Genomic DNA, 19,439 nt, shown 5'->3' with positions numbered 1-19,439 from the left:
TTTACTGCTCTGTAAAATGGGGATAGTAATCAGACATCCATCATAGGGCTGCTGCCAATATTAAATACAGGGATTCATGGAAAGAAGTTAAAAGAAACTTGCTATATATAGGACTTCCAGTGACTATCAATCATTATTATTTCAGGCTGTACTAACATGGAAGGATGCTCATGGCATTTAGTAAGTGAAAAAAACAACTTGGAAAAAAGTATGTACAGCCTTAATTACCTTTGTAAAAAAATAAAAATATACTTAGTTTATCTATATGTTTATACATAGGAAATATCTGGAAGCACACACAGTGTTTATTTCCAGAGGTTGAGACTAGGACAAGCGTGCTTATCTCCATTTGTTCTTTTGCATACTATCCTATTGTTTGACTCATGTTAAATAAGTATATATTACTTTTATATCCTCTTATGAGCTGAATCGTTTCTTCCAAAAATATATGTTAAAATCCTCATTTCCAATAATTCAAAATGTGACCTTATTTGGAAATCATTGCAGATGTAATTAGTTAAAATGAGGTTACACTGGAGTGGGATGGGGCCTTAATGCACTATGACCCTGTCCTTAACTTATAAGAGGGGAAGAGATACGCAGACAGAGTGACAATGCCACGTGATGACAGAGGCAGAGATTGGAGTTACACAGGTTCAAGCCAAAGAAGGTCAAGGATTGCTGCCATAACAGTATTGATTAGGAGGCAACAAGGAAGGACTCTCCTCCAGGTTTCAGAGTTGAGCTAAACACTGATGATGCCTTGATTTTGGACATCTAACCTCTGGAATTCTGTCCTTTTACACCACCCAGTTTGTGGTATACTGCTACAACAGCCCTAGGAAACTAATATATAACTAAAATAAAATAATTTATATTTTCAAATTATAAGCAAAATGTTAAAATTAAGACAGGCAGTTACACAGTTTATAAGATTACAATCACATGGTAAAGTTTAAGTTACAGGATAATTTTGAATCTAACCCTCTTCAAAGCCCTGGCTGGTTTGGCTCAGTGGATTGAGCGTTGGCCTGCGAGCTAAGTGTCGCTGGTTCGATCTTCCAGTCAGGGCACATCAGAGAAGGAAAACTCTGACTCCAAAAAACCTCCGCTGCCTTGCGGCATACCTCTTCAGGGGAAAGGCTAAGGGAGTAAACCCCGACAGAAAATCCGGAGCCGGAGTCCCTAAGGCGGTTTGACGTTGTAGTCAACACCGGCAACTCCTGCGGCGCACCTGAAGCCAAGCTGTATTGACTCCGTCTTTCCCTTGGACCCTTCAGCTGCGAAGAGAGGGGGGGTCTGCTGCATGGGCAACAGCAGACCCTCCATATCACCCTGCCCAGGCTCTGTAGCTTCAGCTTCACTGGAGAGGACACTCCAGCGTCATCGCAAGATGTCGATTCAACACGGGAGGAGACAGATACCGTGTCACTCCCGAGTCGGACTGCACAGCCATTCTCGGCGGTGCAGATAGACTCTTAAGAAGCTACACCATCGTCTCTCGAGACGGACGGCTGCCGACGAACCCTCTTCAGTCATGGCAATAGAATTATTCTTTTTTTTTAAGATTTTATTTATTTATTTTTAGAGAGAGGAGAAGGGAAGGAGAAAGAAAGGGAGAAAAACACTGATGTGTAAGAGAAACATCAATTGGCTGCCTCTTGCACAAACCCTAGCTGGCGACTGAACCCACAACCCAGGCATGTGCCCTGAACGGGAATCGAAGTAGCGACATTTAACTAGTGGAACAGCACCCAACCAACTGAGCCACATCAGTCAGAGCTAAAATTATTCCTTTTAGAAATTTCAACAAAATGCTTGATAAGTAGTTCATATACTGGTGGGAAGTACTAATAAATCTCAGAGCTATTTCTTTTCATTCAGTTCTTTCATAAAATTTCTTCTATTCAATTTTCAATCATGTAAGTGGCATCAGGAGAGCAGGTGGTTCATGGGCCATGCAACATTTGATCAGCTCCTAGAACAGTATATACCAAATACTAAAGAGAAATATTGAGTAATTTTCCTATATTGTGTGACTCAAGTGATGATATGTATTTTAGAAAAATAATTTTAAACTAGATTGGTTTCTAGCCAGTCTTTCAACTGTTTAAAATATAACAGCAATAAAACTGGCCAGAAATTTTTTCCCTAAAAACATGGAAATAATTAAAATGGAGAGTCAGTTAGAAAAATACAGACAAAAATATACATTAATAATTTTTAAATACTACAACATATCAAATGAACAAATTGATCCAGATTTTTGTAGGTAAAGTTAGAGCTTCTGAAAAAAATTTTTCTTTAATGAAAAAGGCTTTACAATTTAGATTTTTGCTTCTTATGTTAGGTGGAAGAATAAGGACAGAAATGAAAAGATTTTTCTTCTCTCAACATGTGTAACCATGGAAGCTAGCAGAAGAGAGTGAGAAAAATGCAATCATTTTGATTAATAAAACACATGGAGGAAGCAGTGGAACTCATAACCCCAAACAGTGTATTATATATTATTATTTCTGTCCTTTGTGTATCTCTCCTATCTCTTTCTCAAATGTCGGGCTATTCATCAAGTAGGCTTTCCCTCTAAGGATCTCAGAATTTCTGAAGATTTAAACTTAACTTAATCTATCACTGTTTTATTCTACATTTCTGGTGGGATTGCTTGTGTTCTTAAGATGTTTCCAAATTACTCAAAGTTGTTTAAGGTTGATACTGTCCAAAGACTTTCCTGTCATTCAATTTAAGAGATTATAAGGCAAACATATATGAAAAAAAATATTACAAAATGTGACAAAAATAGAAAAAGTGAAAGAGAGGGGAGGCACTGTATATATCTAAAAGGTAAAGAGATTATTGAAAAAGAAGGCAGGGCAGGAAATACCAACACAACTTTCGTCTGAAAATCTTCCTTTACTACATCCCATGCGTTTTTGAGACAGATGTTTGGTGGACGTGTTATTTAGGGCAGAATCAGCACAAGGGTCAAACTACACCTGGACATATGCTTTAGGAGGTCATTTTACTAAGGTTAAGACTATGCCTCCCAAAACCATAAAACCACAGTGAGATATCACCTCACACCTGTCAGAATGGTTGTCATCAATAAATCAACAAACAAGTGCTGGTGAGGATGTGGAGAAAGGGGAAACCTGGTTCACTATTGGTGGGAACGCAGACTGGTGCAGCCACTGTGGAAAGCAGTTGGAGATATCTCAAAAAATTAAAAATGGATCTCCCTTTTGACCCAGTGACCCCACTTTTGGGAATATACCCAGAGGAACCCAAAACACTAATTCGGAAGAACATAAGCAGCCCTATGTTCATTGCATCGTTATTTACCATCACCAAGATATGGAAGCCGAAGTGTCCCTCAGTAGATGAGTGGATAAAACAACAAGGGGACATTTACACAATGGAATTCTACTCGGCTGTAATGAACAAACTGAACTAATAAGCAAAATAGAGACAGACTCATAGATGGAGAGCAGGCTGACAGCTAAGGGGGAGGTAGGGGGTGAAGGGATCCAGGAAAAAGGAGAAAGGACTCATGAGCATGGACATCAGTGTGGTGATTGCAGGGGGGCAGTGAGGGGTAAGGGGGCTAAATGGTAATGGAGAAATACAATAAAAAATTGAAAATCAATCATTTGCAAAAGTACATGGCAAAAATAGAAAAAGTGAAGAGGAAGGAGGGAAGGAAGGAGGAGAGGGAAGGAGGGAGGGAGGAAACTGAAAATGGAAAGACAAATCTTTATCATTCATTTGCACAAATGTGTAATATTTCCTATGATCAGTACAGGAAAAAAACTTTATCATTCTGAAATCATTACTGTTACTTACTAAGAGAGCAAACTAGCAATGTTTTCCTCTTGAAGTAGTGCAAAGGTTAAAGAGCCTGGGAATTACCTGCACCATGGAAATGTACTCGGGGTTTAATAGGCACAAAGTGTTCATCTTAGAGTTATTTTAACAACTAAACCCTAGGGACCGAAGAGATACTAAGGGACTGTAAAGAAACATAATTGCATTGGACACTAATGTCATGAAGAGTTAATTAGGCTTCAATGGGTCATAACTTATTTTGAAGCTGCAGCATTTTACAAAACCACCTTGCTCGCTTCATATTATTTTCAGATGCTAAAGGTGTAATTGTTGTCATTATCGTTTTAATCAGCGCTGCACTTCAATGCTTGTCTATGTGGTTGTCGTGAAGCCTTTTGAGTTGTCGGGGATTTCAGTGTTTGACACAGAACTTGAAAAAGGAATTGTGACATTTTGTAGATTTAATATCGCCCTTTACAGTTAATAATCTTGCCTTTTGAAACGGTTATTATTGATAGAGTGCATACTCAAATGGCTCACAGAGCTGCCTTGTTCTGCGCCATATTTCTTTTTCTTGGAGGTCACTAAGATTATCTAATTACACCAACATTGCCACTACATTTGCTCAGTATGTAATGTATGGTAGGTATGTTGCCAAATACTGAAGGGAAGGGAAAAATACGTGAAGTAGTTTCTACTTGAAAAATAATATAGCTACAAAGGGTGACAGGAATAATATTTTATTAGCCATAGGTCTGATTTTTTTTTATTGCAAATACTAGGTACCATATTAGGCATACAGCTTGAAATATATGTAGCATAATGAAGAGTAAAAGCTTACTTCCCTAAAATACAAAAGGAATGAGGAATAGGTTTTTGATTATCACATTTAAATATTTTCCAAAAGGGCCATTTTCCACCCAGCAGTAGAATAATTGATATATAATTATAAAAGAGGCTGTGCCAAAATTATTGCTAAATCCTTTATATTGAGCACAATGGTCTTTATACATTAGTGTTTGGTGGCAAAGCAATCATTTCCCTTGGGGTAACGGCCAGTTCTTTTACCACTGTAACGGCTTCAATGCCTCTGTTTCTAGATTTCCGGTCAGCTGCACTTACTAAATCTTGAAAATGAGCAAAGCACAAATTTCTAAGACAAACAATTAGTGGGCCATCTCCACTTTGAGGATTTGGGGCGCCTTTCAGCTTGCAAGCCTGGCTTCTGCTCTGAAACTAGGAGGGAAAGGGCTGAGGGTTAAAATACTGCAGGGGCTCTTACCTCGGCTGCACGTTAGACTTGCTGGGGAAGGGGGTGCCCAGGCCTCGCCTTCAGTGATTCATCTGGATTTGGAAACTGGACTTTTTTTTTTTTTTTTAATAAAACTCTCCAGGTGATTCTCACGTGCAGTCAAGACATTAGAGGTTTTAGATCAGTTGTCAAAATGCAGTCTGCTTCACACTGGTGAATTGTGTCACTGTCAATATCCTGGTGTGTCATTGTCCTATGACTTTGCGAGAGGGAACTAGAAAAAGGGTACACGGAATGGAATCTCTCTGTATTATCTCTTACAACTGCCTGTACATCTATAATTATTTTTAAGTAAAACTTAATTTTAATAGACTACCAATGAATTCTATTATTCTCACCTGTGACTCTTCAAAATGCAGAAATTGGGGCCCCAGCTAATATGAATATCTGTGAGTGGGGCCTGGAAATCTACATTTTTATCAAGCTCTCCAGGAGATTTTACTGAAATTGCAGAAACACTCATTTAGGTTCTCACACGTTTAGATTTTGAGGACTACTGGGCACCTGGCCAGTCCTAGGTGAGGGGGGAATTGGATAAGTTGACATCCTAACTTTCCTCCCCTATTCAATATTATCCTGCTATTCCCACTTCACTCTTGCACAGAAAGGAGGGCTTTGTGTACTAAGGTGTTATCATGCTAAAGTAAACAAAAAAATAATATATAATGGATTGTTTAATCGTTCACTTCACAGAAGCACTTAATATATGTCCAACACAGTTCTAAGTGCTGCATTGAAGAATAACATTTGCAAACCAGTGACCTCAGGCATTGTGATAAAAACTATACGTGGGTTTTTTAATTTAACCCTTACAACCACCCTGGGATGTAGGTTCTTTTATTCTCCCCACTTTATAGAAAAGAACACAAACTTAGAGGGACTAGCTTCCTTACCGCTAATAAGCTATGGGCCTAGAATTAGAATTCAGTATCTGAAATCAGAGGCTTTTTTAGTGGTAAAATGTGCATAACAAAATATTTACTATTCTAATCACTTTAACATGTAGAGTTCTTATGGGCAGCATTCACCACCATCCCCATTCAGAACTTTTCTCTCTCTCCAAACTGAAGCTCAGTGCCCATTACACAATATGAGAGGTTGTTTGTATTAGGCAGTATACAATACTTCCTACCTAAAAAAAAAAAATCTCTAAAGGTAAAGAAAACAATTTGAAGGAGGAGCCCCTTGCCAGTGTTCCCCAAATCATGTTATGTAGAAAAGACTCTGTGTGTAAGGCCAGACGTGACTTGGTTGCTTTTACCTTGAATCTAAAAGAAGTAATTATCAGCACTATTGTATGTTGATCAAAATCCGAGCTGTAGAGCCAGGCTGCCCAGTTGTAAAGCCAAGGCAACCAGTTGTTAGCTGAGTTACTGGTTAAATGATATAACTTATATGTGCAACAGTCACTTCTCATTTGTAAAATAGGCACACTAATGTTGCCAAATGAAAGTTTTATCATGAAGATTAAATGATTAATACTTGCAAAACTCTTAGAACATTGCCCAGTCCCATGTAAGACCCCTCCTCATCCCACCCACTTCCAGCCAAGACAGTTATTTTCCCAGATGTCAATTTTATGTATTTAATTTCATGTACATAAATTTCTCAATTTATTTCACTGATTTTTAATCTTACAGTTCAGTAGGAAACACAATGATTAACAGCCTAAATTTATTTTTATAATAATTATTTCAAAAAATGACAGTACTACATGCCAAAAAGGTAGGTCTCAAGTAATTTTATTATCAGTGATGTCAGCCCTTGATTCAGCAGCCTACATTCTTGAGTTCAGCAAAGAAAGAATTCAGAGCCAGGAACTCTAGGGCAAGAACTTGATTTGGCCTTTTAGGAAGAAAGTCAGAGGCAGAACAAATGAGCCAGCTGGGTTGCATGGACTCAGGAAACAAGTTAGAGGCAAAAGAAGGGCCCTTGGAGCTTAGGAGACAGAAAGCAAAAGATACGGGAAAGTTGGAAAAGGCACTGGTGTTCTCTACACAGAGAGAGAGAGAGAGAGACACGGCAGGGGTTGGAGGGGGCATTGGGTCCCTTGTCTTAAGGTTTTTATCTGTTTTCTAATGACACATCCCAGGTGTGTCCTTTCAGGGTTTAGTCTACTGATTGGCTCTAGCATAGGAGGCATTGGTCATTACATCTGGTCCTGATGTCAGCCATGGCATCGCCCTGCCTGGCCTCACTGCTTTTCTGGGCCTGGAGCTGAAACATAACCGAGGCTTAGATGTTATCTCTGTTTTGTCCAAATCTCACTCTCTCTCTCTCTCTCTTTCTCTCTCTCTCTCTCTCTCTCCCTCTCCCCTCTCTCTTTCTCTCTCTATGGCCAACAGACCCAAGGCTTTGTTTCTAAGATTATTTGATAACGATCAGAACCTCATTCACTGAGGGCTTATGTTTAAGGGAGTGGACATGCAAGGGAGCTGCAGGTGGGTGAGTCAGGGTGCTGGATGAGGCCATTTTGAAACAGCTCTGTCTCCGGTTCTCCATTTCACTTGCCAAGGAATTTTCCTAATTTGTTACTATCCTGCCTCAATTTCACTTGTTCTTCAGGAACTGAACCCAGTCTTGAAAAAATAGTAGTAAATCTGAGTACAAAATAAATTGCTTTCCTGAAGACTTGTTTCTCTTTTCATTCCACTTGAATAGAAAATGCATTGTTGGTGGCAAATCCATGGGCAATTTAAATATATAATTAATTAGAAGAACAAATTGAAATTGACCAAAACTGCTCAAATCTCTCAGGGCTCTAAAAAGACCACTTTTCAAATGGTCAAAACAAGTACTTAGAATGCAGGCATGCATTTAAAAGCAAGTCAGCATGCAATGGAAATACAAAGGAGAAACCAGGCTCCCATTGATACTAGAAATGCTAACCCTGCATCTTAAAGCAAACTAAAGTCTCTTTCTGTTATCAGTAGCTGTCTTCTAGGACAAAGTTTGGTATTTTATAAAAGGGAAAAAAAACTTATCAAAAACATTTTTATGAAATATATCTCTTTTGAAAAATTACTCCTTGAATTTGAGTAAAAGAATTCTTTAGAAGCCCAACTATTGAGATGATTCATCTGCACAAAAGAATACTATTCAAGAAGCATATTTGAAGATATGCCATTGAAAATCAAAGATGATTTTCAAAATAAGCCTCAAATGGCAAAAAAGAGAGATAAATCAATAATTAAAGTCATAGGTAATTTAAGTTTAGAGATTAGTATCCACTTGTTGCTTTATGATATTGTAATATAGTGACAAATGAAACAGAGGAAGAACTTCGGTTTTTACACTAAGAAATTGAAGCATATACGAAGCTTAGCCACTGATAGGAATTTTGTTTTGATGGTTGTTATGAAACACAGTGCTGAGGGTTTTCAGTTCCAGATAAAGATGGGTAATGAAGGTCAATTTCTGACCTGCCTATTTGGATTGTCACTACCAGTACAATTTCAATGGAATCAGGTAATTGCTCAGAAGGCCACAGTGACCGCATTATCATCCCTCAGTGTCACTCCTGCACTCCTAGCTATCCTGACGTTGTTTGTCAAAAACTGTCACAATGGAGTGTGTCACACTGAGAAAAATAACCTGCATGTCATCACTCAGAGCAACAATACTAAACCCTAAAGTGATGAGAAAAATATTTTATTAAACAAAACCCTCTGGACTGATTAAATCGGTCCATCATGGTAATATGACAGAACACTTCAATAAAATAAATTATTTAGGAAAGGTCAGTGATCTTTGTTCTTCTAGCTTTTGTGTGATGGTTTTAAAATGTTCCTCTTGGCCTCTTCTGGCATTGAAGAATATTTTATTAGTCTTGAATGTCTTATGAACAATACTATGTATTATGCAAATAAAAGTTGTAAACGTTGCTTTAAGGATTATAGTACTATAAATTTTATGTTTATTGCAAAAATATATCTTAAGTATGTTATGAATGAGGTAGAAACAAGGTAAAATTAAACTTTGTTAGTATCACAAATTTCTTTGCATGATTCTTTTCCCGGGTGAAGTTGCGGTGATTTTCGTTGACACAAACTTTGGAGAGCAACATGTAATGGGCCACAGGCATAAAACATGAAGGTTCCTTTTAAACAGGCTTAACACTTTCAGCTGTTGCTTGCATTTTATATTTGAAAAAGTAAGATATGGATGTAGCTGAGAGAGAATTGGATATATAGAGGATTGCTTTGTCTTTTTCTCTGAGTAGTGGTCACCTGAGTGATTTTAAGGTAAAAAAGGCACGCCCTACCTGGTGTGCTCAGTGGTTTGTGCACTGGCCTGTGGACTGAAGGGTCATTGGTTCGATTCCCAGTCAGGGCACATGCCTGTGTTATGGGCCAGGTCCCCATTTGGGGGTGCGTGAGAGGCAGCTGGTCGATGTTTCTCTCATGCATCGTTGTCTCTCCCCCTTCTTCCTTCCTTGCCCTCTCTCTAAAAAATAAATAAATAAAATATTTAAAAAGGAAAGACAAAGGGGCCCTTACTAAGCCAATTACCTGCCTTACTTTTAGTAGGAGACAGACCTTCCAGCTTGCAATAAGATGCAAGTTGTAAAATTCAAATGACTCTGATTAGATGCCATCTTTCTTCACTTAATTTGAATTGTTATTGCGTCCTTTTTAATGATCGATCAGTCTACAGGGAGAGCAACAAGGCAGAGGGTTTGCCAATCTTCAGCATGAGTTAGAGCCGGGAAACACAGAAACAGGGAGGTGGGAAGCACCGGGCACACTGTTTCTTTTTGTTTAATAATTTTGCCTGGGCTGAAAAAAGGGCATTTCCTTTGTCCAAGTCACAAAGTCACATGCTGTGTTCCATATTTAGCTGTAGCGTTAATATAGGGAAAACACCCCTGTATTTTGGCAGGTAGGCCTCTGCCCTGGGCTGGTCCTGATCATACAAGCGCACATTTGTTTAGCTCTCGGAGGCCTGTCACCACCAAAGTGTCTGTTTTACGGTCTTCCTGCTATCAACAAGTGGATTTGCTGTCCCTGGCCAAGTCCACTTGTGCCTCTGAACGGAGCTCCAGCTTGCTGGAGAAGGAGATACTAAAATTAGGACAACAGCTTCTGCTGAAAAGCTCATGCCCAGTATCTACTGGAAACTAATTAAAATTACTATAGGAATAAACTAATCCTCCACTCATTCAAGGGACAGGAAAGTGAAAAAAATGATGCTTTGTGTTCCATCAATGGGTTATGTGGCACATTCATTATATTCTTTGTTCTCAAGCTGAATAAAACAGGCAAGTGCTGAGTTTTCTTCCTTGGCTTCCGAAGGTTTTTCCTTTTTTGCCAGGTACAACTCAGCTCTCAATTGCTTTTAGGTCTGAAGTTCATAGCAGTGGTTCTATGTTTTTTTTATCAATGGCTCCTTAACCATTATCTCAGTTATTTACATGTGAATGCAGGAGTTGTATTTTCCCAGCTGCTAGACCAAGAAGGCATTGCCACTGGCATAATTTATAACATGACTAATTAAAATAAATTTGCTTGCAGTCACATTCTGTGTGCTATTTGTGGGAAAGAAGTTATTAAAATATTCAGTGTAGCAACAGTAAACTTGAATGCAAACTAATAATAATCATACATTTTAATTATATGTTTAATACCCATTTGGCTAATATAGGACTATTCTGAAATTACTTAGGCTCAGGATAATATTGTTTGTGCTTAGTAGTATCCAAAGGCATCTTCCTGAATGGGCTTAGCATATCTGTACTGTCATTGAGATATGGCTGTTTAATAACGGGCATGCTGTGTGTGTGTTTCTGTGATGCTTTGCGTAGGAGCAGCTTTGATCAGTATGAGTTCATTGTGCTTATTGCAGGCATATTCTTATATGAGTGTTTAAGAAACAACATTTGGAATAAATTGAATTTGTGTTTTGTCTATTATGCCTCAAATGTTCCCTTTTCACTTTCAATTGTGTCTTCCATTTATTTCTCTAACTAGGACATCCTTTGTGAAAAAAAATTAATACAAGCTTTGAAAGAGTCCCATTTCCCCACCAACTGTTTTTGAAAATTTCAAGCCTATGAAAGTTGCAAGACTAGTACAATGCTTTTCACCCAGGATCAGTCGCTAGCATTTGCACTTGCTTGCACGCTCTTTCTGTCTTCCGCCCTTTTATCTATAATTTGTATACATAATTTATATGTATATAAATTTTCCTTAACTATTTGAGAGGTATTTGAAGATGTCATGATACTTCACTTCTAAATACTTTCTCATGTATCTTCTAAGAACAAAATATTCTGCCACATAGCCAAAATATAGTTATTCCCTCCTGGAAATTCATCATACAATTATCCAATATGTGGACCATATTCAAATTTCACCAGCTGTCCCAGTAACATTCTTTTACAGTTGTTCCTCACTTCCCACCCTTCTCCAGGATTTAATGAAGAACCTTATGATACATTCAGAGAGATGGCATGTCTGTTTGCTCTTCTTTAATCTAAAAACAGTTCCCAGCCTTTGTCAATATTTATATCATTGATGCTATTGAACAATTCATCCCCATTTTTAAATGGCTTCTGATGTTTGGGTTGTTCTTAGCCAACTTCACAAAGTGGTATAAATTCATGCTCAACAAACCATGAGTTGTCATTGTTAAGAACTGGACATTAACAGATTCCTTGTCAATTCTTTTGCTATTTTAGCTGTAATACCCGCAAGGCATCCCCCTCCTTCCTTTCATTTGGAAGGTGTTTCCATTTACTTGTAGCAAGCTATTCTCTTAGCTCTCAATGATGCTGTTAGTTACGACATCGCTGTATGAAATGAAGTAAAAAGTGTTATTAGTATTCCCAAGGAAATTATAATCTAAATGATGAAGGGAAAGGGCAACATGGGGGAAATCAATATAACATTTGAATAAAATTTAAAGTAAAAACGGAGCATATGTTACAAGGCAGTTTAGCCTTAATTGCTAACTATATGGTAGAGGAAATGTCTTTATCTAAAATTTATATAATTTCTGATTTCTATAAGGATAATTCAATACCACTGGTCAAAAATGGGCAGAAAATAATATTGACTCTACCAATAATCATTTACATGTGATTTCAAGGACAGTAAGGTAGTGCTGGCTCATAAATATGCATATTTTTCATTGATCAAAACTACTCCCATAAACTTCTGGTGTCTGATCTTTTAAACTATTACACAACATTAAAGTAATTAAGAAGACAATAGAGGCAAAATAGACTTCTTTTAAAGCATAACTTGCATGGTTCTTTATCTTGAAGTAGATCATTACAAATGCTAAGTTTATTCTGAAAAATAGTTCTAAATTTTTAAAAAACCTCCATTACATTTATCAAGCTTTCCAAGCCTTTATTCACCATTTTAAAACATTCTATTTTCTACTTTATGTTCCATGCCAAATAGTATACAATGTTTAACTAAAACTCTTTACAAATTACTTATTTCTTCATATTGTTATGACAAGTTTTACAATAGTTCTTCATTTAGAATTCAGTAAACTGGGAATGAAAAACTCCTTTAGATTCAGTGACTCTAACTTCATGGACCTTCTGATTAATAAGCTTTCTCAAACGCATTTTAAGCTGAAAAAAATTGCTGAATATGAACTAAAACTGCTCAGAGAAATGCTTTTTATTTTGCCTTTTTCAAACAAAAGTGAATGGACAATGCACCCAGGTCTCTCTTTAGTGTTCAGTGCAGAACTCCAGGCTAGAGTGTTAGCCCAGTGCCCTCCCTTTTGTAGTTACCAGTTAGTATTGACTGATTGACTGACTGATTGATTGATTGATAGACTGCGCACTTGACATGGGTGATGACTAAGATACATAAATTTGTAATGAAAGCCCTGCCAGGCCATTGTGCATGCCTAATATCTTACTGGAGATAAACAACAAAAATCATGATTTTTCAATCAACTGTATATAGACTGGAAAATATGCTCTTTGTCTTCGTCTGTATAGTACTTACTTCTGTTTAGTGATTGTGTTTTCCTGGTGACAAATGTTAATGATATATTTTTCTCCTAACCAAAAGAGAAAAGTTATATTGTGTTTTCTTCTCTGTTTTAAACTTTAGTTTGAAAAAGCTTATACTTTTCATGTTATTTTGTGCGTACTCATACAAGGCACTTAGCATGTTCGAGGCACTGCCGTAAGTGTTTTAAATATTAATCTGCAAGACATGAGCAAGAGCTCTTATATTTCTGTTGTGAATTTAATACCTAGTATGAATTTTAGTGCAGGGTGTTTCCATTTCTAGACCACTTCACAGGACCATCGCTGCTCAGGCTCCCATCATCTATCATATAATAGTATGGTGTCCAATATGGCCTCCTTCCCATGAATCTGCCCACACAGTGAAAAAAACCCTAGGTATCTTAGCAGTCACTCCCTATTTCCTCACCTGCCCCTCCAGCGCTTAGCAACCACTAATCTGCTTTCTGTCTCTATGATTGTGCCAGTTCTGGACATTTCACATAAATGGAATCATACAATAAGTGGCCTTTTGTGTTTGACTTCTTTTATTTAAGATTATGTTTTCAGGGTTCATCCAACCATGTGGTAGCATATCAGTATTTTATTCCTTTTCATTGCTGAATAATGTTACACTGTGTGGAATGTTTTTTATTGACTGTATGGAGGTAGCATTGGGTTGTAATGGAATATTTTATTTATCTTATCGATAGACGTTTAGGATTTTTTTCTTTTTGGCTACATAAATATTGCTGCTATGGACATTTATGTACATGTTTTGGAGTAGACACACGTTTTCAATCTTCTTGGTTATATAACACAAGTGGAATTGCTAGATCATAGTTTTGAGGAGCTACAAAACTGTTTTCCAAAATGGTTACACATTTTACCTTCCCCACAAACATACTTTTCTATTTCAACTGAGTGAGAAAATTTAAATATACACAGCATATAAGGAGATTTTCACTTCAAGTTACATCTGAAACATTTGGCTATATTTGAAAGTGGATGCTCAGTATTTAACAGCAAAACCTAAAAATACGCCTCTTTATATGACTGACATTAGTATGCAGGATGGCAGTTGGTGAAGCACAGTTTGAAGGATACCAGATACACAGCTGATGTAGGCATGGGCTACACATCCTTCCAAAGAACAATAGGAAACCAAATAGCAGATTTTCATCCAATACGCAGGTTGAAATAGAAATTTGGTGCGTCTATCTTTCTTCTTACCTTCCTCCATTAAAATAAAGGAAAACAAACAAAATGCTCCATTCCAACTTGTTTCTCAGTATAGGGAACAAATGGTATAATGAAAGCCATAGTGCATAGCAGGTAAGCAAACCTGATCGAGAAATGTTTTGTCAAGTATAAAATTGAAGGGTAGATTGCATTTACTGAGTGATGAGTTTATATCAGACACTATTATAAGTTCTTTCCATGATGAACCTAAGCCTCTGAGGTGGGTACAATTGTTCTCCACATTGTACAGTTGAGGCCATGAAGGAACACACTGGCTAAATGTTAGAGCTAAGTGAAAGAATTGAAATCCAGGCAGACTAGCTCCAGAGTCTGTAGTTTCATCTACTACTCTGTCCTGCTACATGGAGTCTGTTACCACCGTTATCTCACTAGGAACTTTAAATTCATTTATATACTAAAGGACAACTTCACACACTAAAGCCTTTTGTATGCACAATTAAGTAAACATCTCTAATATCTAACTTTCTGATTCACATATGCAGATCTACTATTGATACCTGAAGGGCCCTTTGATTCACTGGCAAACTATTGATGTGTGGCTTGTTTTGTGGGAGAGTAGAATTCAGTGAGAATTTCCACAGGAGGCAATCAGGATTAAGTGCTCTAGGGGGGTGCTAATTCCATTTCAACATTCATAGCTCAAGCAAATTACTGTTTCTTGAGAATATTCTTCAGCCTGTTACTATATGTACCTGCCATGTCTTTTTCCTGAACAATAACGCTGACCTTTGTGTTCTAAGGTCTTATGCGTCCATGAGCGTCACCTCCACATTTGAAATGTTTGAAGCAAGAGAATACGTAAATTTTCAGATGGAAATGTGTCCCAAAAAAAGTCCACCTTTGATGGACGTGGGTGAGCATGACTGTGTATCACAGATTATATCATAGAGTACAATTTCCTGTTCAGTCTGCTCCCTTCCAACAGTCCCCCATCTTTTTCAAAGGAAGATGTGGCGATATCGTTTCAGATTTCAAAGGCTGCAGTGAACTATGTTTTCTTGAGTAAAAGGGAAGAAACAGTAATTCTTCCATGATGTGTAGATTTAAACCCTATCATTGAGCACATATCTGCACATAAAATAAGTCAAAGCTTTGCAGTAGATAAGGTATTTGGTAGGATTCCTCTGTGGTTTGAATTCCCATCACAGGAAGGAAAGTGTAAGAAAAATAAAATGAGTGTCCCTTTTCTCACCTGCTCTTCAATAGTTTGGGGTCACTGTTTGGAAAATCATAAGAAACTGTAATAGCTCAAATAAATAGTGGAGAGCAGGTTACTTTAACCTATGCTATTTATATATTTGCTTCTACCATCAATTTCAGCTGTATCTTAGGAGAAAAAATGTAACATAACATTCCTGACTTAAATCATGTGGAAGTACAATTTTTCTCCACCCTTGAAAATAAATTTCAACCCTGCTTTCAAAATAGAAAATTAATTTATTATCACATAATAAATTAGTTATTATGATGAGATAGTTATGATGTCACAGTTGTTAGTTATGATGATGAGATAGTTATTATGATGAAATAGTTATGATGTCGCGGAGTCTGATCAGACAATTATCTGTTCATGCATAGAGGGAAACATATGAATATTATATAAGAACGATCGTATCACCACCATTACAAACCATTTATGAATGTTCTTTTTGGCTACCCCTGTATGTGTATGCCTTTGTACATGTGCCATGCTTTGTGGAGCATGCCAAAACCCTATTAAGTAGCCTTCTCTTCATTTTATTGGAAGTTCTGAAGTCTGTGATGCAAGCCAATTGTCAAGGAAAGCCCTGAACTTCATTTTTATACTGTATGCTAGATTCAAACAATATTGTGTTGGTTTATTATTTCAGCTGAAGTTTAGATTTTAAATGTAGTTTTATGTGATAATGGGGAGAAGTTAATTTCTATTGTTCAGTGGAGCAGAGGGTGGCGAGAGTGGCGTTGGAGGTAAAAGCAAGTGCTGGTTAGCTTCCCCTTCTCTTGCTTTAGCCCTGACAGATAGGTACCTTTCACTTTCATTTCTACCACTGGCACAAAGGAAAGCCTCTTTCCTGTTCGTTGGGAAGACTCTCTGTGTATCGTTGTTATGATCACTCCTTCTCGAATTCTTTCAAAGGCTCCTGCTACCTATTCTGTGCCATTTCTGATTTTGAAAAAGTGTGGAAGAGAGAGTTGATAAGATTACAGAAAGAAAAATTATTTTTCCAAAATGTGAGGATTTAAAAGAGTACTAGTGGAGGGAAATACAAAATAAAATAAAATAAAATAACTCTTAACCTACCACTTCACTAACATTGTAAGGAAATATTCCAAGGCTATTTAAGGCAAAAAGTTTCATTCAAAGGGTTTGTCCTTAAGTAATCATTTCCTTTTTGAGTTGATTGTCTACATGAAACTAGAGATGGCATTAAAGATAAAGACACTTCATTCTTGTTTTCACCTCTTTCTGTTGGTTTCCAGCTGTGCCATGGGCTTTCTTTTCATTACTTATTTAAGAACCTGTGTGCTGAACTATCATTGCTTCTCCCTGTCTGCACCCACATATTTCTGTAGCTCAGAAATTTGCCTTTGAGTTTATGTGGTAAGGATATTTTATCCGTTACTGTATAGTAGCTTTAGCATAACTGCATTTAGATTTAGAACTTGAAGCTTATATCTTAATTATAAATACAGCTCCATAAGAAATCATTTCATTTAAATTTAATATTTTGATTCAACAAAGCTCAGCTCATGAGTATTCTTGTTAAATTGTCTCTCATTGGATACATCCTTGTCATTACCTTGGACATCAGTGCTTGTTCACTGTTGCAGGCTATAGCAAAATAGCAATGTAGACCTGACTTCTGTCTGAGCTGATCCTTACAAAAGACTAATGATGTCATAGACATAATTACAATTCATCTGGTTAATAAATACCTCAGTGTGTGTGTGTTATGTGTGTGTGCTTGCATACATGCATTTGTATACATGTATGTGCCTTGCTGTGCTAGATCCTGGACAAATAACTTAGTTAAAAATATATCTGTAAGGCCTTGGCCAGGTAACTCTTTTGAAGCATTATCTCATACCCAAAAGGTTGCAGGTTCCATCCTGGTCAGGGTACATATGGAAGGCAACCAATCGATGTTTCTCTCTCACATTGATGTTTCTCTCTCTCTGTCTCCTCCTCCTCCCCCTAGTCTTCCTCCTCCTCTCTCTCTAAAAGTCAATAAACATAGCCTCAGGTGAGGATTTAAAAAAAATATATATATATATATATAAACCTGTAAGGCCTGACCTAAAATTATAATGTATATCATGTTTAAGTAGATACACTTTTTTGGTTTCTTAATTTTATGCCCCATGAACACACAATGATACACACACACACACACACACACACACATACATATAACATTATGTGTATATATACTATATATATATAGCATTATACATACATATGTGTATATATATATGATACTTATAACACTAGTAATATAGATGTTCAAATATGAAAGCCATTATTTGTAGTAACCCTTCAATAGTATCTTTTACCCCGCCTCCCTTCCTCCATTCCTTTCTTGCTTCCCTCCTTATCTCCCTTCTTTCCTCCATTTTTCCTTCTCTCCTTTTCTATCTCTATAAAAATTTTAAAAAGAAGAATGGTCCAGTCAAGTAAATAATTTTTAAACTTTTTTTTAAAACAGACTTTATAAAAGCGACTTGATCTAAGAAACAACTACACTATGGGGGACTGATCTGTACATGTAAAGCTTTTCATTATCAATGGAAAATGTCCATTTGTCAATATGCTTACAACATCAGAAGCAGGAATACATTCAGTGTCTCAAAGGAAAGCTTAGGGAGCCTTGTGAACTTTGTTTATAATTAGACAAAGAAATGATTAGTACATATTGCAGTATATAAGTGTAGCAGATCAACATGTTGTGTACCTTCAACTTACACAACATCATATGTCAATTATATATCAATAAAGATGAAAAAAGTGATTAATAGTGAAAGTCTTAAATAAGTTCCTTGAATAAGCAACATTAAAGCAACAATAATAAGCACTTAAAAATATACATAAGTATCATGTCATGGTGCCATCTACTTATTTCTCTCCTAGTTAAAATCTTAGTGTATAACATTTTAGTGGATATACTTTTTATATGTATAAACCCCCCAATATACAAAGAATTATTTGTTATAAATTTCATTGGCAGTAATTTTAAACTAGAAAGGCATTTCTATAGAAATATTCAGCCTTCTCCACAAGATGCTAGTGAGGTGTTGGTGTGGAGAAGACATGGGGGCTGTGGCACATCTGCTGATGGCCTGACCTCACACCAAGTAGCTCCACTTTGATGTGTTTTGAAATTGGATCTTTATTAATATTTTCCTCTGAAATAAAATATTTCTTATTTTCAAATATTTGAAAATCAATAGTATAATTCATAGTAAATTTTCCAATTTGAGCATACCTCTTACTGCACTACGAGTACTGTGCCTTTGTAATAAAAATAACAACCAGTCACAGAAAGAAATGCTAAAGATTCCATTTATGTGAACTACCTAAAGTAGTCAAATTTATATAATCAGAAAGTGGGATGCATCCCCAAAATGTGACTGTATTTAGAGGTAGGTAAAGTTAAATGAGGTCATAAGGGTGGGGCCCTAATCTGATAGGACTGGTGTCCTTATAAGAAGAGGGAGAGATACCAGAGAACTCTCTCAATGGGTGCCCACAAAGAAAAAGACAAGTGAAGAGACAGAAAGTGATGGTGTGTAAACCAGGAAGAGGTTCCTCACCAGGAACCAACCCTTACAGCACCTTAATATTGGACTTCTAGTCCTGACTAATGTGGCTCAATTACTTGGGCATCATCCTCCAGAAAGGCACCAGTTTGATTCCTGGTCAGGGCACATGCCTGGCTTGTGGTTTTGGTCCCCAGTCCGGACGCATATGAGAGGTAACTGATGTTTCTCTCTCACATGGATGTTTCTCGCCCTTTCTTTCTCCCTCCCTTCTCTCTCTCTAAAAATAAAAGAATACAATCTTTTTTAAAATATTGGATTTCTAGC

The 19,439-nt window shown here is 37.0% G+C and overlaps 1 protein-coding gene across 1 annotated transcript in view; it reads left to right on the top strand.

The window, feature by feature from the left end:
• Positions 1 to 19,439, top strand: part of IL1RAPL1 (interleukin 1 receptor accessory protein like 1) — a 598,169-nt gene that overhangs the window by 404,742 nt on the left and 173,988 nt on the right. The gene's annotated exons all lie outside the window — the stretch shown is intronic.

This window comes from Furipterus horrens, unplaced genomic scaffold (assembly GCF_987537825.1).
Source record: "Furipterus horrens unplaced genomic scaffold, mFurHor1.1.pri manual_scaffold_17, whole genome shotgun sequence".
In the NCBI taxonomy this organism is placed as follows: domain Eukaryota; kingdom Metazoa; phylum Chordata; class Mammalia; order Chiroptera; family Furipteridae; genus Furipterus; species Furipterus horrens.
This window is presented reverse-complemented; position numbering and strand designations above follow the sequence as displayed.